Source organism: Corvus kubaryi, unplaced genomic scaffold (assembly GCF_017639235.1).
Source record: "Corvus kubaryi isolate FWS band 111438036 unplaced genomic scaffold, C.kubaryi_AGA036_p1.0 133, whole genome shotgun sequence".
Taxonomy (NCBI): Eukaryota; Metazoa; Chordata; class Aves; order Passeriformes; family Corvidae; genus Corvus; species Corvus kubaryi.
In genome coordinates this window covers 2,878,649-2,901,660 of record NW_024580667.1, presented here as the reverse complement: position 1 = coordinate 2,901,660, position 23,012 = coordinate 2,878,649, and the positions used below count along the sequence as shown (strand labels likewise).

At 42.9% G+C, this 23,012-nt stretch overlaps 1 long non-coding RNA gene across 1 annotated transcript; it reads left to right on the top strand.

The window, feature by feature from the left end:
- The first annotated feature begins 3,971 nt into the window (after window positions 1-3,971).
- LOC121667534 lies at window positions 3,972-15,774 on the top strand. Its single transcript, XR_006017092.1, has 2 exons — window positions 3,972-5,024; window positions 15,419-15,774. It is a non-coding gene; the product is annotated as an uncharacterized LOC121667534 (long non-coding RNA).
- The last annotated feature ends 7,238 nt before the right edge of the window (window positions 15,775-23,012 follow it).

Below are 23,012 nucleotides of genomic sequence, written 5' to 3'. Positions count from 1 at the left end.
TGGAATCGTTTTGCATATGTTGTCACAGCATCTAACCCTGTGCAAGCAGCATCCCGATTGTGACTTCAAGTTTCTGCCACAGTGTGAATAACAAACGATGGGGATGTTAACCATAAAAGTCAAGCTGGCCTGGATACAAGCTGCAATGTGATGGGCAAGGGAATTCAGATGGTGGAATAGGCCCTTGTGTGGTATAAATTATTGTGGTACCCTGTGATGCCAGTGGAGTTATGATTTACCCAAAGAACTGCCTCTTTGCCTTGCCAAGAAATCATTATATGGGCTGTCACCTCTCAGAATGGATTAATGAACCAGAACAAAATAGATGCCAGCATGCCAATGCTCTTATTGGGGTCATAATTTGCAACAAAATTTTAATAGGAAACAATTCATAGAAAAAGGATTTTTTTTCCTTCCAAATATCTCAGACAGTAATTCTAAAACATGTGTATGTTTCTTTTTGTCCTTTAGTTCATTAGTTTTCAGTGACTTTTTCTTCAGTTCCTTTTCCTGCCTTATTGTTGGTGGGTTTGGGAAGGTTTTGTCAGATTTTCCCAGACTTGTAGATCATCAGGGAAGAAAGAGATTTGGGAGAGGACAGATGCTCCATAGAGGTGGTCACAGTGAGGTGAGACCAGGGAGTGGGGCTGATTTATGCTGTGAGGTGGGAACTGCAGGGATCCCTGGTGGGGTTGCTGCTCCAAACCCCATTGCACAGCCAGTTCTTGGGCTGATTTCTCCTGGGTCTGGGGAGTCCAGGCTGCAGCCTGGGAGAGAGGGAATCACAAACAGCAGCAGTTCTCCTTGTTTCCTCTTGGGAAGGCACTTTCATGTGAAATATTTCTTTTTCTTTTTGGTAGCGCAAAGTTTGTTTATTTTTTAACAAAGCCTCCCGTAATGAAGTATCCCATGGTGACAGCACATCAGCCAGCAAGTGCACCCCCCAAGGGCTGTGAGGCATGAAACTTTGCCTGTTCATGCCTGAGGTGTGCATGCAAGGCTGACAGACACAGCCTGGTATGTGCTTTCCCAGGGCAGTCTGAAAAGGCGGGGGCTTGACTTCACCCTGGCAGGGGGGCAACTGCAGAGGGGGAAGCAGGAGGGCTGGAAAGGATAAGTTTTGTCTGCAGTGGAGCCTTCTCAGACAGCCCCATGACTTCATATGAACTTGTCACACGCCGAGTCATTACTTTGGACAGGAACACAGCCCAAGCAAAGTTGTGGTCTGAGCTCTAGACACTACTGCAACACACCAAATGGGTATATGAGCTTTTCTCTCTACCCAAACAAATGAATACATAAAATCAACACACACACACAAACTGTAGGTCCCAATGATTCAGTCTGGGTAATGCAGGAATTAACTAGAAGGATCTCTGGTCATTTTATGGTGCTCCTCATCATGAACATGAATTCAAATGATTTTCCTGTTCTGGTAACTTCTAACATAGAGGAGAACCCACACTCCAGGTGACTTCAAATGCAATTAGAATCATAAAATACCAGGTTGGAAAGGACCTCAAGGATCTCTGGTCTAACCTCTCTGGGTAAAAGCACAGTCTAGACAAGATAGCCCAGCAGCCTCTCCAGCTGCATCTTAAGTGTCCAATTCACCACTTCCCTGGGCAGATCATTCCAATGGCTGATTGCTCACATTGTAAAAATTTTTATCTTGTTTGTAATCAAAATGTCTCCAGGAGTAACTTGTACCCATTACCCCTTGTCTTTTCCATGTGGAAAATGGAGTTCTCATCCTCTTTGTAGCCACCCTTTAAATACTGGAACAAAATACTTAATGGGTGCTGCCTTTCAGTAATGTACTGCATTCTGACTGACTGAGATTCTGTTCTTTCTTCAAAAAGCATCTCTTATTTCCTTCACTTTGTTGTAAAAAAGGCTCTTTCCCTGCAAGTGGTCTATGGACACCTTCCAGATAATAATCTGGGAAGCATCTTGGGATTTCCTCAAATCTCATGCTTAGATGGATTTCTACAAGGGTCTGAGGGACTGGGGATGATCTTTTCCTCTGGAAGAGACAAGACTTCTATCGAAACAGGGTAACTGCAAGGGCTGACCTATTTGGTGCTGAGGTATCCTCCCAGAAGAGGAGGCAGTCCCACTGTTGGAAGACAGGGTGTAGAAGGATGTGTAAAGGTAGCAGCCAGGTGGTTTATGTTCTTGTTTATTCTAAATGGGAGCTGTAAAGAAATGGGATAGTGCATCTTGGCACGGAATGAATAAGGAAGCTGAAAATGTGATTTTGGGGTGGGGAAAGAGCTTACAACAATGAGGTTGTAAAAACAACTCCCATAAAACATATCTTGGTCAAGTTCAGTTCTGCTTTTTGTGAAATTAAAGAGAGCTGATCTTACAAAAACAAGTGCTTGTTGAGGTTGCTGTTGTATGGAATTGGCGTGTGCTGGTTTTTTAGCAGACTCTCTTCACTGTCATCAGAGTGCAATTTCTCTAGAGTCGCTGTGGGATGCAACAGATTTCTTGGAAAAGAAGGCTGTGTTGACACCCACAGGCTAGTAATGTTTTCACAAGAAGGAACATGACTTTACATTTGACTCTCTTGAAAAGAGATTAGCAACACTGTGATTTATAAGAATTGCCAGGATTTGAGGTTGCTTTTTCTCCCCTCTCTCTGAATATAAGCTCCAGCAGGTAGGTGTTAAGTGAGTGAAGTATTTCTGGCAAGATTTATGTGCCCATACAGTAGAATGGGAGTGAAATCTGACAGTCTAAAGGAGGGGGAGCAACTGACAAATAGAGGGGGTGGAAAAGGCAGATTGGCTTGGATTTTTTCTTTCCTTTTCCTTTGCAGTCAAAACCCTTTGAGACTCCTCACTCTTAGGTAAAATTTCCTTTGCACAGACATTTCCCTCTCTTGTCCTTTTGTTCTAGCAGTAAATATGGGTCCACAGCATGTACATGGAAAGCAGACACAGCCAATGCTAAATGTCCCTAAAATAATGTCTTTCCTAGAAACAGATGACAAGCAATTTCCCAAGAAATGAGATATCTCCAATGATGAAGTTCTCTTAACAGAAAGAAGCCCTTTCTCACCATGGAGTCTCGCAGTTAAGTAAACAGTACCAAAAGACAGTGTGTCCTCATACAGGAGGATGTTCCAGCCTAAATAGCAACAAAAGCCTTTGCTTTTCAGAAAGATGTACTACCCTGTTTGGTTGTGTGGATCAAATGGGTGCTGAGCAGCACATGATTGCTTTTGCAGGGCCATGGTGGTCAGCAGTTCCAGTACTTCTTGGCTGTTAGATGGGGAGCAATCTAGAGGTGTAAGATAGTTGATACAGTTCTTAAAATGCCCAGAAGCTCAACACTTGATGAATAACAGATTAGAAAAACCAAAATGAGTGGGAATAGTTCCATTAGCCCCACGATTCCTACTGAGCGATACTATGGGAATAGAAAATTGGGATATAGTTCATATGACAATGGCATTCTTCTGGCTGCAAAAAGGAACATTTTCAAAGACTAAACTACTGAATGTATATTTAAATATCAGACTTTAATCTTAAATTTACTTCTGAAACTCCATCTGAAAGACATATCCTGAGCCATGGGTGAAAATAGAGGGGGAAAAAAGCTACACTTGCTAATTGAGTCTTGCTTTTATAGCCCATGGAAAAACAGACACATGGGTAATGCACAATGTATTATCTGAACAAAATCCAAATGCGCAGTTGTGCCTATGTTCTGGGAAATTTGGAGTGTCCATCAGCCAAAGAAACCCATCACCTCACTCATCAGAAACTTTATATTTATAAAGGAATTCAGAGGAAACATTTTGACTCACGTGGTCTCTTTCCTGATGGAGGCACATAACGAAGAAATTTGCTACCAGTCCTAAGAAAAACACTGCAACAGCCTGTGTGTTTGTGAGGTGACTGGAGTGACCTCCTGCCTGGGACTACTTCTGAGAAAAACTGAGTACAACTCATCTGGAATCTTCTGTAGTTCTCCTCTTCTGTGACAACCTTAAAGGTTTTGAAAACATCCTGCTCCTCAGTGGGAACAACTTGGATTTTTTGAAGCTTCACAGGAAAATGAGAAAGACTAAAAAAAAAATCGTGGTTTTGCTGAACTGCCAGTTACCTAAGGATTAAGCACTGATGTGAAATGGAGAAGATATCAGGACCAGGTTCTGATAGCACTGACTGGTCACTTAATAAAACATCATCAGTGGGAGACCATGAACTTGCTCCATTCTAAGAGATGATTGCTGTTATGGCACTGTGGAGGATAGTGGGGCCAGGTTCAGATCCCTACGTAGCCAAAAAGCTCAGTTTTGTTATGTCAGTGACCTAACCACTGGTGTCTTGGCTAAGCTGAGCTGTTCTCCTTCTTTGGATGCAAGCATTTTTTCTGATGAAAGCCTAAGCAAAACTGGTTTGTTTCTAAAAAAGATTTATGTTCTAACAAATCAACATCTTCCAACAAAAAAAAAGTGTGTATCACTGGAAAATTCCCATTTAGCACTACTGATGAGTAAAAGTTTTACTTTACAGATGGAGTTAATAATAGTTTATAAGCTAAAGTGAAAAGGATTTTGGGTGAGCTTCCTAAAGAGGAAGTGAGTCACTGTCTCGGCAGGAAAGTGTTCCAGATAGGCAGGGCTGGACAAGTTACAAAACACCCCCCCAACTGCGTGGAGTCAGAGGGAGTGGACAAGGGATTATTGCATCCCAGATTGCAGAAAGCCAGTAAATAGTAGGGGGCCTTGAGTACCCCCCAACCCGTGCGTCTTAAGGTATGGTCTTCTCCCATCTCCCAGGCTCAGAGCAGCCAAACTGAGTCATCCCAGGGAAGGCGTAATAGCTAAGGAAGAAGCAGGTGTTGCAGATGGGTGGGTGATTCAGTGGATGGTGTTATTCCTACTGAGTCAATGCTAAAGCAGTTTGTAAGCAGGAAGTTGGGGACACTGTGTGGCTACAAGATCTGCTTTCTAAATCCAGTGACATTAAAGGAGTCTGCGGTTCCCTCAGTGTGCTTTCCACAGGGTGAGTTGCTTTTAGTTGTTCTTGGGCACAGCATTTTCAAAAGCAAAAACCAGAGAGGCATTTTTAAGGTGTCTGTCAGTGGGATTTACAATGTTGAGAGTCCAGGTCAGTTTCGATCATGATATTTCTACATTAGGAAGGCATTTTTGGAAAGCAGAGTCCTATATTCTTGTGACTGACTTTGCAACCTTCCCACTGGTTCCTGGAGTGTCTGGGTTGAACCTTTACATGGAATTCATTTTAATGAGAGGTCTGTATATTTTGTTTTTGGCAGAGCACCAGGACTGGTGCTGGCACTCCTCAGGTGTGCTTAGCCACCATAAAAAACAAGTTCTCCATGGCCATCATGTCTTTTGAGGTGCCAATATTGTCTTACAGAAGAAAGGTGGAGCTGCCGCATGTCCTCTGACTTGCTTGAAAATTTTAGAGAACATGTCCTGTAATGTTCCAAAGTTCTTGAGTAATTTAACTTTTCAGAGAAGAGATGATATTTCACTTTCTCCATGTGTGTACACAAGTCAAAACTGTACACATTGTACAGCACAGAGGAGGAGATTTAGACCGTCGAAGTCACTGCTGTTTCCTCTGTCTTTTTTGCATTTGGGTGCCTCTTTTCTCTTGCTGGAAGCATTACAAGTTTGGAAGGTGGGTTATTTTTTCTTCCACTCTTCAGTAATTCAGCACTCAGTCCTTCTGTTTCCTTTTATTCCATGGCTTTTCCACTCGGTTCTTTAAAATTTGATAGCATTTTCCCCTCCAGTAAACAAGAGGGAAAACGACAATATAATTACTGAATCCCTTGAGAACAGCCACAAGGTCTGGTCCATATGGTGCCTGGGAGGATGGCAGATACTTCATGCATCTCTGCAATGTGATGAAATGGTCCTAAGATCTGGGTTGGCAGAGGTGGCCTTCCAATTTCTTTTGCAGAGAGCAATTTCTGGGGAGACCACACTTTCTGGGGACCAAAACTAACTCAGCCAACCATTCCCTCTGAGGCTGAGGAAAATGAAGTGGGCAACTTTCCTTGTTTGACATCGGTACTTACTGTTTTCCATCTATTTTATCAAGCACTGCTCTTGGGTTTTATTGGCTGAGCTTTTCATCCACTTCTCTGCCATCTCTCCTTCCTTCACTGAGGTCTGGTTGCCCACAGGATCTCAGTGGAGTAAGATTCAGAGAGCGAGTTTCAGATGGGCTTCATTTCTGGAGTGCAGTAATGACATACATTTATTGTTGTCTGCTTATTATTGTTTTTTCTAAATAGCTATTTTTGCTCTTAAAGGATTTGATTTTGTTTTTACTACGAACAAAATCATCCAAATTGTTATGTAGGGAAAACTCACATCACAAGATAACAGGGTAAATCTTGATGTTATGTTTCTTTTAAAAATTATATAGTTTTTAAAAACCATACTGTTTCTAAAGCTGAAATGCTATGAACTCCACTGTTTAAGCACTGGCCTGAATGCATTTGCCTCATTATGCCTTTTCTTTGCTTAGGTAATTTGTTCAACACTATGGAGAAAGTCTGTGTCAAAGCCTGAAACAAAACCAATTCCTCCTGAATGCTTTGGTCACAGCACCATCCATCTGCTGTGCAAACAGCAGCCACATCTCAGTCCAGCCCAGTGCCCATAAAAATGATAGTGATGAGAGCAGATAAAGCAGAGGGACTATCAGGATCCAGAACCTTCCCACTACCTTTTGCTTCATCATTTTCATCACAGCCTTTCTTTACTAAATAAGGATACACTAAATTTTTATTTCTAGAGAAGAATTGAGGCAAAATCCACAACATTAAATAGGAATTAAGTTCAGTTACATCTTCCCCATCTCTTTATGAGATGCAAGTCAAACCTTGGATCAGATGCCATTTCTTTCACTCCTTGTCTTTTTTCTAAACAAATCCAGAGTTGAATGACTTGGCTTGAATTCATATCAGTTATTATTCAGAGAATAAAATGAAGAGTAACAGCATGTATAAATTAATTTTTCCTCATCCACATCCCAGCACTATTTTCCACAGTGACAGCAAGGAATACAATCTCTGCTTTCATAAGGCTGCTCTGTGGTAAAAGTGTTCCTCAATTGCTTCCTACTGAGTTTAGCCCCAGTTTCTTTACTGAACACCTTTACTAGCCAGGCACAACGAGCAGAGCTGTCACTGAGAATTAAACAGGAAAGTAAACTCTAATGAAGTGATAAATCATTAATGTAGAAATCTCATGATCCTCCCTGTTTCCTTTAAAATGTCAATAATTTTATACATCTTTTTGTTACAGGTCAGGAATTTAAAGATTCAGAAATTTAAAAAAAAGAGAAAATTATTATTATTTTGTACTACATATTTGTCTGCTGGACTTGACAATCTGTTTTCTGATGTCCTAGCTTTCAAGCCCTTTGAACCACTGGAAACACTGCTGGAGAGTTGGAAGAAAGAAAATAAGGCAATGATTGAAAAAATACAGAAGAACCAGGCTGATCATTATTATATTTTTTACTTTAAACCATAGTGAGACAAACAGTAAACAAAAGCCCTATGAGCACTCTGAGTCTGCAGCAAAAAAAAGATAGATTTTGTTGTTCCCAGAGCAGGGAGCAGCTTTAGGTCTTGGATCAGAAATGTCCAGCACAGTGGGGCTCTGACCATGACTCTGCATCTCTTTAGTGCTGTGACAATGTAGATACAAAAACCTATCTCCTAAACAGGTAACTGCATCAGAGCTGGTGAGAAAGAAGTGTCATCAAAAGCAGGTTCTCTCCCTTGTTCCCATCCCCAGAGAGAATCAGTGACTCGCAACTTTTACCTGGATTCCTCATGGGGGTTCAAAGAAATGGTTCCCATTTCCCAGGCCCTAAAAAGCAGCTCCTTGTGGGCAGCACAGGGAAGTTGTGCTACAGATTTCCAGAGAAGAAGTGTGGCCTTTTGGGAGAGCCTCAGGAATAGACATCCCTATTTTGGATGTCTGGACTAAGCCAGACTCCAAGACCTCCTCTGCTGTGCTGTGTCTGCTTTGGCATTTTCTTCAAAATGAATGTGACCAACCAAAGAGAGTTCAAAAAGCCTTGGATATGTGGAAAAATTTGCTTCACAGAGTTGAAACTCTATGTGTTTAACTTACTGATGAAGTCAGCAGATGGCTTGCTCATAGTTTATGAACTCTTATGTTAAGAGAAGGTATTTGATAGTGAAAGCTGACGTAAGCAAGGCTGGATTTTTTTTTTCTTGAGGAACAGATTTTACTTTAAACAGAAGTTACTTGGCTCAGGAAAGTTCATTCACATAAGAGGGAAGAGCAATTCCCTTAGAGGTATTAAGGGATTGAGTGGGTGAAAAACTGCAGATGATCGTGTTTGTAACTCCTGGCCTTGAAACTTGACTGTTCCATAAAACTTCTGGGTGGAGGGATCATAACAGAATGCACCATGGGATTTCAGAGATGTGTATAAAATCCTACCTCAGCGTTCCCTCCGTGTGTCTGGAACAAGCACTGTGCTGTCCCATGCATTCAGATCTGGCTTAAGAACGTTAAACTGGTCATAAAGCTAAAGGACAAAGTAACAGAGCATAGGAGGGGTGGCTGGTGATGTGTAAAGGGTATTTGAGGTCCTTACAAGTGATTGTGAGCACGAGATAAACAACTCATTTCTTAATCACAGCGTGGCACACTCAGAGGAAAGGCAAATGTCATTGCAGAATAAGAAGTCATCTAACAGCACAAAATAACCTGCTTGTAGGGCTTTCAAAGGTTAGTTCAAAGCTTGCAGTCAGAATGCTATCAGGATCTCAAGTTTCAATATTTGTGTTAAGCCATGATGTTAAAAAAACCTCAAAATATTTTTAAGGTGGAGTTTGAGCAGATTTTTGAAGATAATTCTGGGATGTAGTCACCTGTGGAGTCACCTGAGAAGGGGGACCCGAATGGTGATTCAAGAGGTCTTTTCCCATTCCATACCTCTGCAATGTAACAAATTAAATAAAGAGGATTATTATGCAAGTGTGCAGCAAGCTGATAGAAAGATGTGCCGAATCCCAAGCTTTTATAAGAACTGAAGCTAATCTGTGTTCCTGTGTCTTCTCCATGTCTGTGCAAACTGGAGCTACAATTTGTATACTGAGCAGCACTGATTTCACAGCGCTCCCCAGATGTAAGGAGCTCAGAAGGTCGGACCCATGAATGGGGCAGTGCCACCACCCTGTTGTGCCTGCTGGCTGCCCCCCAAACATTGAAGATCTTGTGTCTTGCATCCAGTTCTGGGCCTCCCACTTCAAGAAGGACATTTTGATGCTGGAGCAAGTCCACAGAAGGGCAGTGAAGCTGGTGAAGGGTCTGGAACACAAGTTCTGAGGGAGCTGGTGGTGTTTAGCCTGGAGAAAAGGAGGCTCAGGAGAGACCTTGTCACTCTCTACAGCTCCCTGAAAGGAGGTTGTGGCCAGGTGGGGGTTGGTCTCTTCTCCCAGGTAACAAGTGTCAGGACAAGAGGACATAGTCTTAAGCTGTGCTAGGGGAGATTTAGGTTGAACATTAGGAGGAATTTTTTCACAGAAAGGATGATTAAACATTGGAATGGGCTGCCCAGGGAGGTGGTGCAGACACTGTCCCTGGACATGGCACTCAGAGCCATGGTCTGGGTGGCACAGTGGCGATCAATCAAAGGTTGGACTTGATGATCCCAGAGGTCTTTTCCAACCTAATGATTCTGTGATCACTTTGATCCTTATCACTCTCCAGAGATCGTTGTAACAGGCTGCCACTGAAATACCACAGAACAGTTTGGGCTGTAAGGGACAGTGTTTCAGAGGAACTGTTAGTGGTCCATGGTCATGCCCAGTACTCCTGTTGCCAGGCCTTTAACCAATCCACAGATGAAACCCCATGCATTAAGATACAACATTTTAAGTGAAGTCTCAGAATACCCCACTAAGTATTTTCCACACTTGCAAGAGTCATTAAATTTCTGCTTTGTAGGAATTCTGAAAGTCTTTTTTTCTAAATGTGAACAGTTTCAAGTGGTGAAATTCCCTTTGGTTTTCAGCCAGCTCAATAAGGCAACAGCACTGGCTCAGAGAGAGGGGAAGACAGGTCACCTTGAGAAGTGAGAGACGTTACGCTACTTCTCTCACTTATTGGTACTTTCTTCCTTAGACCTGAGGATTTTTGCATATGAAGGAGAGATAGGTCTTCCCTGCAATACCTTAGCTCCCCAGTTCTGTATCCTTAAGTCCATGAGCTCTCCAGTGGCTGCATGCAGTTTTTTCCTCATCCCAGTAAAAGAGAGAACATTTAGGATCATGCCAGTTCATTTCCAGGAGGATGCTATTTTGACACTGATACTTAGAGACAAATATTTATTTGGGGCAACCCTGTTTATTTATCCTGCTTTGTTTTTCTTCCTGGACCAGTGGGAACAATCAACAAGTTCATTTCCTTGTTGGGAAATGACGGCTGGACTTGTCAGTCAGCTCTCTAACCAAAAAAAGTTTTGGGTTCTGGTTTCTATGTAGGGTCACTTTTTTTTTCGCTGTATGATTGCTTTCTCCTTACTTTAAGTCTCTGGCTGATTTTTAATAGACTTGCAGTCAAGCAGCACTCCAGTGTGTTGATCTTCCACTTATCTCCAAGGAAATCCCATGGGACATATCTCATGACATGTGGTCAGTGGCTTGGGCATGGTCACCCATCATCAAAGAAAGAAAATTGTTTCATTATTGAAGGTAGCATACTTAGTCCAGCATCAGCTTTTACAAAGCCTGTGATTTATAGCAGTTGTACAGTATAACAGCCTCTCTTGGCAGATAATGTTTACATATTGCCCAACTTTGCCTAATTTCTATGTACATTTCAGAGATTATTGGTTAAAATGGTCAAAGGTACCATTACCAAAAAACATCAGATGCTTTATGGTAGAAAGTTGTGATCTTCTTCAGTTTAGACAGAGGTTCACATGTCTGCACAGGCAAAGGAAAGGGATAACTTTTCTTTTAATGTAAAGCCTGTATAATTCAAGAACTGAAGAGAAAGAAGTCCAGCAAAATAAAGGTTATTGTGTAAATAGACCTGAGAGGAAAAAAAAAAACCATCTTGAAAGAAATGTGATGTTTACATGGCACATTTAGGAAAAGGTCTTTCTCATTTCCATGTCAAAATTAATTGTAAGAGGGCACCAGTTTATTAAACTGTATGGCTTGAAGATTCTTGGGAGGTATAAAGATCACAGATTATGGCTTTGGCTACTGTTCAGCATATGAAATCAAGGAGAGGAGGAATTTAACAAGTCTGAGAGTGTTGTAAAAGCTGTCACCCAGCAGTGGTTGTGTTGGGAGAAGCAGTAGGCCTTGTGCAGCTTTGGCACTTGGTTTGCTATGTGTCTAGTCCCTGCAGTGCCCCTTGATGAAATCAGAAGTGACAGTGCTTGGCCTCCTTGAGCCCATCAGCACAGGGACAGTGGGAACAGCCACTGCAACAAGTGGTGTGAGTGTCTGTGGGTGAGCGTGTTAAAAACACTCAAAGGGTCTTTGCTTTAAGGGCTGCAGTGCCTCGGTGCTTTAGGGAGTGGATCTGGCTGTAGACAGAGAGGAAAAGTAGCAAAAGAAGAGACCAGAAAGTGCAAACCAGAATTTTGGAAAAACACTTGTTTTACCCTGCCTTTGTTAAAAATTAAAACAAATACCCACCAGCTGAAAAATTATATTGAATAATTGCACCTCAGATTCTGTGCCAACAAAACACACATGGGCCATGGTGATAAAACATTTTCTCCCAGTGGAACAAATCACTTATCAGGCTATGATACAAAGTAAGGAAACATTTCAGTACAAGTGAACTTTAGCTTCACAATAGCTGCAATAAGGGAATGCTGACTTTCAGCTGCCTTATTTGGAGGAGAACTATCCAGACCTACCCATAGCCTTTACTTATCTGCTATTGTGTAATTTTTAATGTCATATTTGCTTATACGTGCCCCATAATTATTTTCCACTAGAGACATGTACAGCTACTATTTTGCTGCCTCACGTGTTTCCTTTAAATTTTCTTCTCCCTCTTTTCTCAGCCACTTTGTCTCTCACTTTCTTTCCATACCATGGTCATTTCCTCTCTTTCATTCATTTTTATATTATTTCTTCCCTTTCTTTTGCCTCTTTTTCCTTTCCCATCTTTCATATTCTGTCACAAAGCCCATAGACTGTCATTTTCACTTTTCCCTATTTCCTCCTCCATAATGTTTTTGTCAAACCTGAGAGGAGAGACAAAAATTTTGAGAAGCTTTTTCATTTATCCTGAGCTCTCCAGTCTTCTCTATGCCCTTTCTCCATGTGAGGAAACCAGCAGCTTGTCCAGGAGAAGTTATTAGAGCCATATCTGTACTGTGCTTTTGGGTGCCAGGAACTGGAACAAGACACGGGGTTGCGATGTAGAATAGTGGTCAAAAATAGCACCTAAACTTTTCATTGCCCTGATATGAAAAGGAAGCTGAGATTCCCCTAAGAATCACAATTAAGCTGATTTGAAAAGCATTGTGAAAAAGGAGTTTGCAAAGGTGGTGTAACAGAAAGGTCTCGCTGTGAGGTCGAGGCGTTTGTTCGCAGTGTGTTATTCCAAGGGCTGCTTCTGCCTGTTGCTGATGACACTTTATTTTTTCTTCACCACAGATAGTCTTAAAATATGGGTATTTAAGTCTCATGAAACTGAAAAGAAAGAAAGAAAAGGAAAGCAAAACAGCCCTCCAAGCTCAGCCAGTGATACTACACTGGTATTATTTAGAGGTTTTTCCTAATTTTTAATGATTTGTTTTGTTTGTTTGTTTTTACAAATACTGGAGAAATGAAGGGAATCTCCAAATTCCACCTGAGGAGAAACACTTTTATGTTCAATACATAATTTCCATATTATTCTTCATATTTGGAAGAGATTTACGACTTCACAGGAGGTAAAGCAATCCCAAAAGCACCACTCCTCACTCGTATTAAGGAGACTGGGGGACACTATATACATTTTAGCAGTTGGATGTGTACAAAACAACTAATTTTGCAGGAAAAGGGTGCATCAGCTCTGCTGCTTAAATATAATGCCCATTTTGTGTGAACATTTCATGACTAGAGAGAACTTGTAGATGCAGAAAGTCTATTGACACTACTTAGCCTAAGACAAGACTGTAGCACTTTTCCTCTTTCCTCTCCTTAGCAAGGAAAAGGGGTTGTAATGTGCCAGGCTGCTCCTTGTTGGAAGCAGAAAGTAGTGCCACGTATGACCTTTTGTTGCTTTGACATGCTACCTTGTAAGCTGGTAGCTTTAAGAAATGCAAGGCAGAAAAATTTAATCTCCTGGAACATGATGTAAAGCCATTTAATTATTTTCAAGACATTCTTTGAGAATGACTGGGTTTGCTGCTTGAGGTGGGGCGTGTGCATGTGACTAAAGGTTTGCACTTCACCAAAAAAGGCCTCCCGGGTGTCCCAGGGTTGTTAAATCAGGCTGTTTCCTGGGCTGGCCTGTAAACTCTGGGCACTTGGAGATCATGGATGCTTTCCAACCAGGCTGCCAATTTTCAGACAAGCCTGGGTAATTCTCAGGCTCACCCACTCCTGCCCACGAGCTGCAGTTTCTATGCCCCTGACAGAACAGTGCTTTTCTTTGGCTATGCTCCCACCAAGCACACACAGCATGACTCCAGCCCTGCCATTGCAAAAGATGCAGGCTCCTGAGTGTTAAGGATGGGTGAGAGATGGATTTTTTTGGTCTACAGGGCAAGTGGTGGGTTTGGAAAACTTCTTTCTCAGAATGAAAAAAAAGCACTGATGTTTTTTCCCAAATTTACTATGATGCTAAACCAAATCCCCCCAAACACTGTTAAAAACCTCTTTTGAACTGCTCTCAAGTTTCGTTTTGATAAAACCTCAACATCTCATTCTTACTCCACCTTGAAAAATATTTTTTTTCATGTACTATAAAATGAAAGTCAAACCCTGGTAAACCATCTTTTCAAGCTGAAAAACTGAAACATTTGCTTTCAGAAAGTTCAGGCAAGACCTTTGAAGACTTTCTCTAAAATTTTTTTCAAAATGGGTTTTCTTCTTTTTATTTGTCCTGCTTGGATAAAACCCTTTTTTTTTTAACAAATTAGTCTCTTTTTTTTTTCCTTTTTATTTCTTTTTTTTCTTTTTTTTTTTTCCTGGTACAAAAGGTGTCACCATGGAAGATTTCCATGCAGCTCTGTAGTGAGCTGGCCCATGGAGATACTGTGAATGATTTTACCAATCAGTGGTAGAGAAGAGAAACATTTGGAACAAAACTTGACCGAGGGTCTCCTCAGCTTCTCCTCTCCAGTGATGTACCTGCTTTTGTTCCCTGTGTCCCTGCACAAGCCTGCCCTACCACTCTCCTAATCTGTAATATGGGCACAACTGGAGATTAGAGAAAAAGAGTTTCAGACACTGAAAGGAGCTGAAAAGCTACTCTAATCAAGTGTATAGACCTTATCAGAAATGTGGGAAGATCTAATTCTGCTCTACAGTGGCTATGAGATTCAGTGCTCTTCTCCCTTGATGCTCCATGTTTTCCTAGTAGTATTGTCTCCAAGGGCTAGATCCAAAGATCATTGAAGCCAGCTGAGAAAATCCCTTATAATGAATTTTTCTATAATTTTGAAAATCCTGACATTTATATATTTTCTTACCTTTTTTTTTTTTTTTAATTTTGAAGGAGGGAGAACTGCTAGCTTATTTATCCTTTCTTCTTTGCCAGCTGTGGTAGTATTAGGTTTTGAACTGAGCTCTAAACCTTAATTACTGTAGCAGCACTGCAAAAGAGCCATTCTAATTCTGGGAATACAAACATTCCCTTGTCTCTCAAAGTCTCAGCTAGAATAAAATGTCTTTTAAAAGGCATTTATCTTTTAAAGCCAACTGCTCTGCTCCTTATCACCACCTCCAGCCTCTAGTCCTAAGAGTAAGTTTCATCACTTTCCTTATACAAAACCTGACCTAAAAGAACCAAAGCAGGATTGTGGGTACAGAGATGTTTCTCCTCCCGAGGTGGGTGGAAGAATACATAGCACTGCTTTGTTAGAGAAAGGTTTTCCATCCATTCCCAGCCAAGGGAGACACATTTCAAGTTCACATTTCAGCTGACCAGACAGGGCTATATGGCACTCAAGGAGTTTCTGTGGCAATGGATGAAAATATTTGTATCTGGATTTGTCTTCTGCTGTTTTTGTCAACACCAGAAAAGGTCAATGTTTTTCCTTGGTCAGGGAAAGATGATGTCTAGATTTACAGCAGCATGAAAGCTGAAAGAAGAAAAGCAAGAAGTAGTTTTGGCAAGTGGTAGATCCTTCAGTGTCCAGGAGCCATTAACCTATTAAAATGAAACTGTTTCTTTTTCTGTCCCCAGGACACTTCAGTCGGCCCCGTAAGTGCAGATCCTTCCAAGCAACTCGGAGAGAGCTGAGTGCAGAAGCAAAGCTCCCCAAAAGGTCCCTGCTCATCTCTTCAAGCAGACATTGCAGAAGGAAAGCAACAGCCTAATCAAGCCATAATATAGAGAAAAGAAATGAACTACACTAATTCTCTTTTCTTCTTGCTAGTCCCACCATTTAATTTTTGACTTTTAGAGTCTAAACATAACAACATGGCACTGAACAGGAGGCTTTCTAAATTTTAGGGTGTCTTTAGTTTTGTATTTAAAGTCTAAGGGAAATATAATGTCTATTCTGCATATCTTTGAAGTAAATCAACAACTAAGCACTATTCCTATCCTAGTGTTGCTGGAATGAGAAGCTAGATTCATAAAGTGTTACACTATGAAAATCTAAAGTACGAGTGCATTAAATCTGAGTCTTGCCCAGTACATCAACAGTTTTCTGTCAGATTCCCATCCCTGCAACCTTTTCTTTACACTGTTTATTTTAAATGTATCTCCCCTACATCTTTTGACTAGGAGATGAATACATGCAAGACCCCAGACTGCATGATTCCGGCAGCATGAGGGAGCAGACATTTAAAAACACATTTATCATTTCAAGGAAGCCATTCCAGGTTGCTTCTTCAGAGAGTGATTGAAAGCAGTTTAGGAAATGTACAACACTAAAACAAGAGGAAGATGGAGACACAACTACTGGTACGCTCTCAGATTCATTCAAGGAGATTTACTTTAGAGTATGTAAAAGTAATTTCCACGAAGTGTAGTTTCAAATCAAAATTCTTGGTTTTCCTCAACTAATGCAGCAAAAAGTTGTCAAGTGGCACATTTCAGGGTTAACAAAGCACTGGCTGTTGCTCATGCCCACTGTTGTATATAAGTGAATACCAAAATAACTCATCAATGGTTTGAATTGGCATTGGATTTTAAAATCTGGTGGTTCTGATTTTAATTTAACATATCCTGTGGTGCAGTGTGTGAAATATGTACTTAACCCAGATTGTTGTGAGATGAAAGCACACTTGTGTTTATTTTACATTATTTGCTGTAGTTTGTTGAAAGCCAACATTCCTGGGCAGTGAATGCAGCAGGGATGAATCATTTGAACTAGGTGAGGGGTTAGCAACTGGAAGAAAATGAAAGTTAAATAACTACACTAAATTTCAGCAAAATGGGTTAAAAAATGTAATGCTAGAGAAACTTGTATCTCCATTCTGAGACAAGGAATTATGGTACTTATTTCTATGGGGTTTCTACCAGCACTTTTAATGCCAGCCGTGATTAGAGGTAATTAATATCACACAATTCCTACCTTCAGAACTGAGGTGCTGAAGTAAAGTTAAGTACAAATTGCTACCAAGAGCTGTAGCAAATGCACCAAATGACACTATAGCACTGGGAATCAATCCTAATGATTCATATCACCATAGGAATCTTAATCAAGGACCAGGACATCACCACATTGAGTATTGAATGGTTAAGGAAAAAAGATGGGCCCTGTGCTAGAGAGCTTAGCACTGAAGCAGAGGCAAAGGAGAATGACAAAGTAGGCAAAGAGAAAGGAAAGCAGAACAAAATGATGGAACAGCAGCACCAGAAATGAGCCCAGCACAGGGGCAGTCCACAGTAAAGATTTTCTGAGTTTGTAATAGTGATTTTGACAGAAGACAAGAGAGCGGCTGCGTGGGTGTTTGCGGTGGGCCCGTCTCACACCTGAGTGGTGGGAGTGATGGGCAAAGGTGCCTGCCTGAAAATCTATCAAGTGGGCAAATTAGGCTTATATTAAGGGCTAGGTAAGGGCAGAAATTATATCTGGTTAGAGAATGATGCTCTAGGGACCCTTGAAAGTAGAAGGAAGGGGCTTCTCCTGAACATAGCAGGGCAGGGGAAGGGGGCCAGAGGCAGCAGCAGCTGAGCAAAAGCCACCCCTGAGGAAAGGATGCTCATAGGAGTGTTTGAGCTGGGTACAAATTGGATGAGACAGTGCTTTTCAAGGCCAGAAAGAAAAAGAGGTGGGAGTAGCTGAAATTCCAAATGCCAGAAGCCTGCACAGGAATTTTAGCTGAAAGGAGAGGAAAGGGCACAAAGTAAAGATGGTATTGAGAAAGAAAAAACATTAAAAAAATCACTGAGGATGTGAGAAGTTTGAGCCAAAGATGTCTCCCAGGATGCCTGTGGGACAGGCAGCATGCTCCTGAGGCCATGTGGTACCTCCCAGAGCTGTCAGCTCTGCTCCCACCACACTGGGCTGCAGCTGGGGGGGAGTTGTCTTTTGGGTGGTGTTAGAGAGAGAGGCCTCAGCTGGGAGAGATGGAGCAGGGAAGCAGATGTGTAAATCACAAGCAACAGGGAAAGGGAATTTGAATTTGGCCCTGTAGGTGAGGTTGCACAGAGACAACATGGAGACACAGAGAGGAGCAGAAGAGAAAAGCAGCTGCAGAGGTCACTGGAGAGTGTGGCAGTGAAGAGAAGCATCTGCAGAAGGAGACTTGAGCAAGGAAGAGAAATCAGTGGGTCACCAAGAGAGGATGGTGGCTCCATGGGTGTCTGGCCAGTGAAAGACTCAGGTGGAGACTTGAGCAAGGAAGAGAAATCAGTGGGTCACCAAGAGAGGATGGTGGCTCCATGGGTGTCTGGCCAGTGAAAGACTCAGGTGGTGTCCTCAGGGCTGTGCACGGCTCCTTGTGATTTCACAGGCTGGTCTGCAGAGGTCTCTTGCTGATCTCTGACTTTCTTTCTCTGTCTTCAGCTGCTCTGCTCTCCTTGCTCAAGTGTGAACAAACACCAAGGAGACAGAGGACTGGGACAGGCTGGGACATCCTGCATTATCTTCCAGCACTTGAAAGATCAGCATTACTGAAACCCAGAAGAAGAAGAGGTGTTGAAAGCTGTCAGAGTCAGGGAATCAGTCGGGCAGGTGCACTGTGGAGTACAGAGAGCTGGGAAAGAAGGGGCAGAACAGCAAGAGGCTTTCCTTGGGCTAGCAAACACTTGAGTTGCACAGCTACAGGGTTCATCATCACCCTACTCCCCCGATTTCAGTTTTCAGAGACAGCATGGTTTTAGTCCTTTATCATCCTGTCAGTCTGGTCCAGATGGCAGAGACTCAGAGCAAAGCAGTTATTCACCATGAGAGTGATTGGAAAAGGACAGTCTCTCTCTAAAAGCAGTAAAGTTGCATTCAGTGAAGACTGCACTGTGGCTAAGAGCAGTAAGGGCTGGACTGATGTAAAATGAAGGTGGTTCTGAGATTTTTGTCCTTCTTATGTCTGCATTTAATGTACAGCTTCCATAACCCTGATTAATGCACGTTTTTGCTTATCATAGACTGTTGTCCTTCAAAAATCATGGGAATACTTTGTCTGGACAATGTCCTTGCTAAGCCAAATAAGTGTTCCCTGGTCGTGCTTTCCATTAATTCTCTCAGTCTTTACTGAGGGACAGAAAGATAGGGATGTTTAAATTTCTAGAATCATGAAGGTTGGAAAAGATCTGTGAGCTCATTGAGTGCAACCTAGCATCTCCATATTCACCACTAAACCATGCCCCCACGTGCCACACTCAATGACTTTTGAACATTTCCAGGCACAGTGATTCCACCACTTCCCTGGGCAGCCTGCTCCAATGCCTGATCACCCTTTCAGTGAATAAATTTTCCCTGCTATCCAATCTAAACATCCTCTGGTGCAATTCCTAAGACTCCTTTGGAGATACACGCTTAAATTCAGTGCACAGGTACCTACTTGAGTTTTGGGCTGACCCGTTTGAGGTGCAGAGGTTGTCAAGGCAGGTACTGCTGCGGAAAGCCCTTGCTGCCTCGCTGTTTTGCCAGAAGGTCAACACTCGTGCCCTGAACTGCTTCAGGATCTGGTGGCGGATGGATGTGGCTGTGACAGACCCGCGCCACCCAGGGCGGGTGTGCTGCTGGCTCCAGGCAGACGCTGCGGGGCGGCCGCGGGGGCTCATCCCGCGGGGCGGGGAGGGATCAGAGAGCTCCCATTCCACGCTGCCGGCTCTGGGGCGCGCTCCAGGAGGGGGACGCGGGGCTGCAGCGCGGAGCCGCGGCCGCCCGGGGGAGCGCAGGCACCGCCGCCCGCGGGCCCGCACCGCGCCTCGCTCCGCCCGCGGGGCTCCGCAGGAGCCGCCACCGAGCTGGAGCGGGCGCTTGCGAACCCCATTCAGAATAAAACATTTCCCCCCCCTCCGTGCGTTACATAAATTTAAACTTTTTTCCCCTTTTTTATCTTCTTTTTTTTTTTTTTCCTCCATTATCGAAGCTCTCAAATATTCCGAGAGAGGTTACAAAATGTGTTTACTTACAAATTTGGAAGTAGCGACAAGACGCAATGCAGTGAATTTGTCATCTGCTCATGACTAGCAGATGGTCCTCCTTCTTTGCAAGCAAACTGCGTGAGTCACATCTTGCCTGGTTTGTAGGATCGAGCCGAGGCGCTCCCTGGCACCAGGGTGGACAGAGTCGCCCATCCTGATCATGCCGCCTGCCCACACAGCCAGTGGGCTCTCTGGCACTGGGTGGATCTCATCGTGCCTTTTGGAAACGTTCCTCATCCCTCCTGCTTCCACGGTAGATTAATCCGGCCGCACTCCTGTCTATAGAGACTGCTTCACATGGTTCTTTCAGTGCAAAGGGATCTTTAAATGGGAACACGTTGCATTAACATTTTACAGACGAGCTGAAAGAGATAACTGTGAGTTATGCTTAAACAGACTCATTTTTTAGCTCTGGATGAAGCCAAAGTGGGAAATGCAAAAAAGCCTGATGAGACCCTTTTTGCCTGGAATCAGTGCTGCTGCAGACCAGTGTTGCTGTGAAAACCCAGTTCCCTGCATCAAGGCATGATATGTGAAGGTGGCTGTAGCTGTGCTGTTAGTCAGTAATAAAACAAAACAAAATTAAATTAAAATAGTGCAAGTCTGCATTGGTTTAGAGGTCTGTGCAAAGCTTGCAGAATTGGAGTTGCTTGTCCTGGTAAGCAGATAAGGCTCAATTTTATTACAGGTATGTTAAAAAGTAGTTTTACAAGATTAAAGTCATCTAACATCCTCTCCCGCCTTCCCTCTCCAGTTCATGTTGATTTCTCTTGATAGTTTTCCCTCAGTTGTGACACATTCCTGGTTTTGTCTTACCATGTAAATCTGCATAGACAATTGGTTTTCCTCTAGATTTGTGTCTCTGTGTGTGTATATTCTTCACAGCAGAGCAAGAGGGAGCAAGTTTAAATGATACAAAAATGATATACTAAGAGTGATGGGGAAAATTCAGGGAAGATATCAACCTGAAAATGTTTTGAGATGGTTTTTTGCAAAGTGGACAGGTTTCAGGTTGACCAGCTCTTTTAAAATTAATTCATTTCCAAAGCTGTCACTTATTTATATAGCATAATACTTGTTGCTCTTTGCTGGATGCAAGAGTTCCACTCACTCACACCAGCCATGGGTAAGTCGTGCACTCCTGCCAGATGCTCACATGTTTGCACAATGTGAGACACACGAATTGTGCTTGACTGTGTTTAGGTAGCAGAGTCCCTGTGAATAATGTAAAGAAAGTGCTGGGTTTCCTTGCTTTTCAGTTTCTTCTGGAATGTTTTCTTGCCTGGTTTTCATAGAAGAGCACTCCAGATAAAGGCACTCTTCATAGGTACGAACAGAGAAACAAACGTTTCTGAAATAAACACTAAAATTTACAGAGGACAGTGAGGAAAGTCATGTTAATCTGGTAATAAATCCAAACCTGGCACCAGGAGCTCTGATTTGGAGATTCTGGAGCTGTAACCAACCTGTGAGCACCATGGCACAGCCATAGTCCATCACTGACATTTCTTACAAAGTCTTCCTTTTCTGTTTCATAGGTCTGATGCTGCCCTGGGAATTGCCTCCCTTAAAGCAGACAGAGTTTGAGCTGTCTTCTCTGTCTCAGCTCCTCATCAGCAGCTGTGAAGGTGCTGGTGCTGAATTATTATCCAGAATGTGGGAATGAGAGAGGAAGGGGAATTGAGGGCAGGTTGTAATGGAAACATGAGGGGTTGCTTGCAGAGGTGGATCATCTTCAGGTTTGGGAAGGGTGACATTCATGGGGGCCCACAGGGACTCCAGTGCATCTAACCACCATCAGGAAAGTCCTCCAAGGTGCCGAGAATAGGTTTGTCCTCTTGGTCCCTGAAATGAGCCTCCTCTCTCCTCTCATTGCTGCCAATAAATCCAGGATTAGGAAGCTGACAGCCGCCTACATGCTCTGGAAGAACACAGTGACCACATACAAAATTTATAGCCTACAATATTGCTGTAGGTGGGGATATAAAATACTTTTGTGGGGTTTTTAGGCTTGGGATTCCCCGTGGGTGCTGGCAGTGACATACCTATCCTGATACATGATTCCCCCACAGTGAGGCATGCTGGAGGAGAGGGCTGGCGTGCTCCATGTCGGTGCAGAGTTCCAGGGACAGATGTTGTCCCAGGTATTTTGGCAAGGTGGAAGTTAGCTTATGCTTGATGCACCTTGAGTCTGGCTTTTGTGATCCACAGTCAGGTCCATTTGCCTCAGGTCAGTGCTGTTCTTCTTTCACTCTGTCAAAACCCTAGATCCCTGGCTGGATGCCCTCTTGGGCAGCCTCATTCACCATCTAAGACCCTCCCTTAGGGCCTATAGCAGATAACTATGCAGATGGGGAGCAGGCCTTGGGCTTTCTAAAACATGGGCATCACAGCTGGTCAGCATTACCCTGGTGGGTTTTCCTTGCTAACAACATGCACTGCCTACCCCTGATTACTGTTGCTTCACCAGCTTTGGTGGCCCCATGCTCACAGAGGGGAAGGAGACAAAAAGGAACGCTTGAAAAGGTTCATGGGAGGCCCAAGTGTGAAGTCTGCGGGAGGAAAATTAATTCAACAGAAGTTGTGAATAAATAAGAGTAGCATAGCGAGCTCAAACAGGTTTGATATTTTTTGGTTTCTACAATGTCTGGAACCTGGGTCTGAAAATCCTGAGTAAAATCAAAACTAAGGGAGATGAAGTGGTAAAGGCTCTCACCTGTGTCTTCATTGTTGCTGCTAGAAAAGGAGAATCACAGCTGTGAAATTGAGATGCTATGAAGGACTGCTAGCCAGCCAGCTTCTGTGAGGTTTCACCTCTGAGTTGAAGTTGGCTTGTAGTGGGCAAGTTTCTCATTACTATTGTGTCTGCTGGGATGAACACAAAATATAAATCATTCCTGAAAAATAACTGCATCTCCATTGGAGGCCCTTTGGGTAAATGGGAAGCTCTGAGTTACATATTCTGCAACTCACATTGAGCCTTTAAATAAGATACCTGGGAACCTGAAAACTAGCAGCCACTGGAAAACCCATCATCTCAATGTTGGATTTGCACAGGGCAGGAGGACTGGATGCAGATGATATTTGAGGCCCCTTCCAACCCAGGCCATTCTATGATTTTGTGATTCTATGATATTTGGGAAAGGGCAGAAACCCAGAGGCAAACCCAACACAGCTGTCTTGCTTCTAAGCTATTTAGTTTAAAGCTAGCTCAAGGAGAGCTATGGAAACTCCT